Source organism: Triticum aestivum, chromosome 3A (assembly GCF_018294505.1).
Source record: "Triticum aestivum cultivar Chinese Spring chromosome 3A, IWGSC CS RefSeq v2.1, whole genome shotgun sequence".
Taxonomy (NCBI): Eukaryota; Viridiplantae; Streptophyta; class Magnoliopsida; order Poales; family Poaceae; genus Triticum; species Triticum aestivum.
This window is the reverse complement of record NC_057800.1, coordinates 42,912,805-42,919,531: the sequence shown is the minus strand read 5'-3', so window position 1 is coordinate 42,919,531 and position 6,727 is coordinate 42,912,805. Positions and strand designations below refer to the sequence as shown.

Here is a 6,727-nt window from a genome sequence, read left to right as displayed (position 1 = left end):
ACGGAATAAAAATTGCAACATATAGTCTTCACATCCGAACAAAATGAACGAATGCATTCCTCTTGAAATGGTCACATATCCATAAATTGAGAAGCCAGGTAGAATTAAGGTAGAGAAATAAATCAACAAGGTACGGATCAAGAACGAATAATCGGTAAGAAATCCCAATCTCAAACCAATATTTGTGGAAGAAGAACTAGAGCTACTAGAATTCCCACATATGAAACTCCCGAACCTTTTCGGTTATGCAATCAGGTGTTGGGGATACAGGGGAAGCATAATATCTCACCCAAACTAGCAAATCCTACATCCAGCTGTATCCATCCTTCAACACATAACCAAGAAAACTTCGGAAATCATCTACCTCAACCTTCGAAAAGCATCCGTTATACAAGTTATGGCGATACTCCCGAACTCCCGCTCCAGTACTGGGTGGCGTCGAGGTTATCTCACCAACGAACTGCATAAAAGAGATTTTAGATGTCGGCAAACATATCTCAAGTATTGCAGAATTGCAACGATAAAATTATGATGACAACACCTCAGAGCTCAACTCCCCGGGACACTTCCACTAAACCCCTGACAGGAGGCACCAAGACAGTATTCTCATCATAAGCCATCGGAACGATTCCAAGATACTCGCGTGATCCTAAAAAAATTAGTGAAATTTGAGATGAGAAGAGTCAAAACTCTATGTCAGGATGCCTTACCAAAGCGATGAGGAGACTGGGAAGTAAAAGAATTCCTAAGCTCTCTGATATATAATTCGTAAAGACTCAAAACATTTTTCTAGGCACAACTCGGCTGCTAAAAACGATCTAGCAATGGGGCTCCTAAGGTCGGGGAAGGCTCTGATACCAACTTGTAACGCCCCCGATGCGACTATAACTCCCACGTGTCGAGGCACGACTTAGAGACATAATCGCATTGAAGGCATATGTCGCAAGTTAGGCAATCTTCACAACATCCCATGTAATATGAATAATAAAGGGGAGAACATAGTTGGCTTACACTCGCCACGTCAATCAAGAACATAAATAACATTACATCATCCAAAACACTCATGGCCCGACTACAGCGCCAAAATAGAAGAGAACCCAACATGCGACACGGTCCCAATCACCCCCAACTGGGCACCACTACTGATTGTCAGGAAAAGAGACATAGTAACGCTGAGATTCCTCGTCGAACTCCCACTTGAGCTCGTACTCGTCACCTGGAGCGGAATCACCTGGACCTGCATCTGGAGTTATAGTACCTGTGAGCCACGGGGACTCAGCAATCTCGCACCCTCGCGATCAAGACTATTTAAGCTTATAGGAAGGATAAGGCAGAAAAATATATGTGGAGCTGCAGCAAGCGACTAGCATATATGGTGGCTAACTTATTCGCAAAAGAGAGCGAGAAGAGGAGGCAAGGCACGAGCGAGAAACTAGAGAGCAACCTGCGCAAACATTACTCCAACACCGTGTCCACTTCCCGGACTCCGCCGAGAAGAGGCCATCACGGTAACACACTCAGTTGATGCATTTTAATTAATTAAGGTTCAAGTTATCTACAACCGAACATTAACAAATTCCCATCTGCCCATAACCGCGGGCACGGCTTTCGAAAGTTCAATCCCTACAGGGGAGTCCCAACTTAGCCCATGACAAGCTCTCACGGTCAACGAAGGAATAGACCTCCTCCCAAGACGTTCCGATCAGACTCGGTATCTCGGTAACTCAAGACACTTCGACATGTTAAAACAAGACCAGCAACACCGCCCGAATGTGCCGACAAATCCCGATAGGAGCTGCACATATCTCTTTCTCAGGGCACACTCAGATGAGCCAGATGTCGGGTAAGCCAGCCCAGAGTTGCCCCTGGTAGCCTCGGACATCGCTCGGTGGGACCAACACTCAGAGGAGCACTGGCCCGGGGGGGTTAAAATAAGATGACCCTTGAGTCTGTAGAACCCAAGGGAAAGAAAAGGGGCTAGGTGGCGAATGGTAAACCAATGTTGGGCACTGCTGGAAAAGCTTTAATCAAGGCGAAATATCAAGGGGTTCCCATTATAACCCAACCGCGTAAGGAACGCAAAATCCGGGGACATAACACCGATATGACGGAAACTAGGGCGACAAGAGTGGAACAAAACACTAGGCGAGAGGTCGAGCCTTCCACCCTTTACCAAGTATATAGATGCATTAAGATAACATAGCAATATAATGATATCCTAACAAGTAAATAAATGTTTCAACAAGGAACGGCCTCCAATCTTCACCTGCAACTAGCAACGCTATAAGAGGGGCTGAGCAAAGCAGTAACATAGCCAATCAACGGTTTGCTAGGACAAGGTGGGTTAGAGGTTTGACATGGCAATTGGGAGACTGACAAGCAAATGGTAGGCATCGTAGCATTGGCATAGCAAAGAGCGAGCAAACTAGCATAGCAAAGATAATAGTGATTTCGAGGGTATGATCATCTTGCCTGCACAGTTGTCAGAGTTGACTGGATCCTCACAAGCAAACTCAACGGGCTCCTTGGTAGCGAACTCGTCTCCCGGCTCTACCCAAACAAGACAAACAAGCAACAAGGATACAATCAACCACGTGCAAGACCAAGCAATATGATGAAATGATGATATGCTATGCGGGATGCGATGCGGGATGCAAAATGCAAGATATGACAGGAAATGCATGAACCTGGCCTCAACTTGGAATTCCAAGTGTGCCACTAGAAAGAGGGGATGAAATCGCGTGAAAATGATATAAAGATCATCGGAATCGGAGTTACGGTTTGGAAATGGCAAGCGTTCCAAAAATGACACCGGTCTGCGATTTACAGCAAGTAGGCATCTAAATGCAATGAGATGAACATGCTACAGCCACCAAACATGACAACAAAATGCATGGCAGGGATGCACACAAGATGCTTAACAAAAGACTAGCACTGAGCTACGGCCAATTCATCCATTAGGAGGTTCAAACAAGCATGGCAAAAACGCAAATGCAAAACAGATCTCAGACTTAGTGAAATTATCACTTGTCTGAAATTTCAGATCACGAAGCCCTCTTCGGAGCAGCAAAACGACATGATAATGACCTGATTATGACAAAGAAGAACATGGCATGGAGATACTCAACAAGCTTAACAAAAGTCCCAAATTGACCTGGGGCCAAAAGGGATCACAAAATATACTAACAAGCACACGAACATAGCTCAAACACAATCAGTTTTCAGACTTAGTGAAAACTGAGACATGCTGAAATATAACTCGCGAAGGCATGTAAACGAGCTCGGTGCATTCACTACGATGCAAGTCATGGTAAGGCAAGCATACATTCATTAAGAAGGCATAAAATGCTAGCTAGACATGGCAAGAACAATGGCATAGCATGCACGGATCAACTACAATAACATCGGCAAAATCGCAAACGAGTTGACGATCTGCCTAGATTCACCATGAAGCAAAAGTAGAGCTCGATTGACTCAAGGTAGGGTGCTCCATAATTGCAACCAAAGACATGGATGGGTAGAGCATAACATGATTACCAAAACTCCTTTACTGATCATCCTCAAAAGAGGCACGGATCACTAGGAAATAAGCTGAACATATGGCATCATGAACTAACTAATCCCAGACTTAGTGAAAACAACTAAGTCTCTGAAAACAGATTTACTGGGTGCCTCACTTTGCAAGCTTGCACAAGTCACCACACATATCCTAAAAATGCATGGGTTGCTCCTCTAGAAAGAAGACAAAATCCTTAACAAAACATATGAAAGACTCACAGGCATAGCATGCACACAATAATCATGGCAAAAATGACAAAAGTCTAAGATGAACTAGCAGATCTGACAATTAACTCACGAAGCCTCCTTTTAACAGCATTTTGGGCATCAAGATGAGCTCAAATGAAAATGACGCAATGGAATGAAATGATGCACACGTCGAGGCGAATATTTTGATATACTATATGTCCAAAACGGAGCTACGGGTGCAAAGTTACAGCAGGTCAAAGTATGCATAAAAATTTAGAGGAAGACGGGGAAAAGTCAACCCTTAGGGTTTCTCAGATCCAGATCTGGATCGTGCACGCTTTTCGAGGAACAACGGAACACTGTTCACCACCGGAGCACGGACGTCGAGGTTCGCCGGCCGAAGACGGGGGAAGTCGCCGGCGAGGGAGAGGATGGCCGGGGCGGCGCGGGGCGGCGCGGCGCCCGGGCGGCAGCGGCGAGGCAGCGGAGAGGCGGGGCGGCGGCGGCCGGAGTTGGCGGCGGCGAGGTCGCGCGCGGTGGCGCGGTAGTGGCCCGTGGCGGCGCCGGCCACCGGCGCTGGAGAGGGCGGCGGCGGACGAGGTAGGAGGCGGCGGGCGGATCGGGCCGCGCGGGGGCCCGACTTGGGCTCCGCGGGCCGGCGTCTGTTGGCGGCGGAGGGCGACACGTGGCGCCCCGAGGTTGGGCGCGAGCGGCGGCGCGGCGTGTCCGGCGGCGGACGGACACGTCCGGCGCGGAGAGATCCCTTTTTTTTGCTAGGCTTTCGTGGGGAAGAGAGATCCGAAAACGAAGGGGTTCTATTTATAGGCATAAGTGGAGCTAGGAGAGTCCAAATGAGGTGCGGTTTTCGGCCACGCGATCTTGATCGAACGCTCTAGGACATGGAGCAGAGTTTGGTGGGTTTTGGGCCAAATTGGAGGGGTGTTGGGCTGCAACACACACGAGGCCTTTTCGGTCCCTCGGTTAACCGTTGGAGTACCGAATGAAGTCCAAATGGTACGAAACTTGACAGGCGGTCTACCGGTAGTAACCCAAGACCGCTTGGCAAGTCTCGGTCCAATCCGGAAATGTTTAATCCCACACACGAAAGAAAGCTAGAAATGACCACCAGAGGAGAACGAAGCGCCGGAATGCAAAATGGACAACGGGGAAAATGCTCGAATGCATGAGACGAACACGTATGCGAATGCAATGCACACGATGACATGATATGAGATGCATGAAAACGAAAACAACACACGGAGACAAAGACCCGAATCCAAGAACATAAATATAACTTAACACCGAAGACGGCAAGAGTTGGAGTACAAATAGGGAAAGTTATATCTGGGGCGTTACACTCCTTCCCATCCCTAGCCCTAGCTCCCTGCACCGGCGCGCACACACGCACGAATTTTATGGATGGATCATGGATGGATGGATGCTTGTGGTTGTCGGATGGAGAGTGCAGCTAGCTAGGAAAAGCGATGGATGAATGCTAGATGAATTTGATGGATGGATGCTTGTGCTCGTTGGCTGGAGAAGTGCCGCTAGCTAGGATGGATGCTGCACCAATTTATTAGATGGATGGATGAATTTATTTGTGTTGGATTGTGTAGACTGGTTATTATCTATTTAATTTTTTGTTGATGATTGACCATTTGTTCTTTGCTGATGTGTGAAAAGCCCCACTGTCGCAAGAATGGACAAGGAAAGGGAAAGGAGAGGAGGAGGAGAAGGAGAAAGAGAGGAGCTTGGTCTTCATTATGAAGACTAAGCCGCCTGCCCCAGGAAGCAGAAGGGGAAGGGCAAGGGCTGTGTCGCTGCCAAGGAAGCGGGCCAAGGAATTACGGCATTGTCCCGCTCGCCAAGTTGTTATTACGGGTAAAAAAAACTCCACCGCCTTGACATCTCGCTGACCCCGCCGACGCCAGCGTGTGTGCCACGATCGCCGCTGCCAACGGCTTCGCAAACGACTCCGAGAGGGAGACTACATCTTCACCGGTATGGTTGTGCCAAATATGTGTGTCCAAGCTCATGAATTTGCTGTTTTTGCTATCCAAAGGTTAAATATATGTGTGTCCAAGCTCATGTATGTGTTGGTTTTTGGTATCCAAAAGTCAAATATAAGATTGCACAGGCTCATGTATATGCTGGTTTTGGTATCCAAGAGTCAAATATATGTTTGTACAAGCTTATGGATGTGCTCTTCTTGCTATCAAAAAGTCAAATATATGCGTATCCAAGCTCATGTGTGTGCTGTTTTTCTGTGCTAGGCAATGGAGCATGATAAGCAAGGAGAGAAGGATTATGAAGAGGAAGAGAATGAGGAGGAAGAGGATGAGTAAGATACTCTGTTTGAGGAGGAAGATTCTCATTTTGATGTCAAAGCACTAAGTGTTATGCTATGCAGAATTGCATTGTTTGGCTGTCAATGTTCAATATTTTTGCCGTATAAAGTTCAAAGGAGGAGCTGTCCAAAATTCAAAAGCAATGATGCCCAATTCTTTCTTAGTCATATTTGTTCAATTTCTACACTTTTCATAGAAGAAAGCTTATTTTTCATCACTATGATCATTTTTTTAAACCATAGACTGCTAGATGTTACATTTTTAGTAATAGAAAGTGCTTTTTTTACAAATTATGGGTTTAATTGCTGTAGAAGATCAAAAATGGTCTGTAAAAACAGGTTCTGCTGCCTCCCAGATGTTATGGCGCTAGCTGGCTCACGAGCCGGCTCGGTCTGAGCTGAGCCATTGCAAAAAACGAGCCGAGCCGCCTAAAGTGAGCTCGTTGGCTGAGCGAGCCGAGCCGAGCTGAGCCGCTCCAGAGCGAGCCAAAGCCAGGCTCGGATGAAGCTCGGCTCGGCTCGGCTCGTGTCCAGCCCTAGCGGCAGTCACAGCTTTGTGAGCTTCAACCCCCCTCCCCCCTCTCTCTCCGTGACAGATTTGTTGGTGAGGTGTTCCGCGGTGAGGTATGAAGA

At 47.2% G+C, this 6,727-nt stretch overlaps 1 long non-coding RNA gene across 1 annotated transcript; it reads left to right on the top strand.

The window, feature by feature from the left end:
• The first annotated feature begins 5,440 nt into the window (after positions 1-5,440).
• LOC123057801 (uncharacterized) lies at positions 5,441-6,262 on the top strand. The gene is made up of 2 exons (XR_006426966.1): positions 5,441-5,748; positions 6,021-6,262. It is a non-coding gene; the product is annotated as an uncharacterized lncRNA (long non-coding RNA).
• Positions 6,263-6,727: the final 465 nt, after the last annotated feature.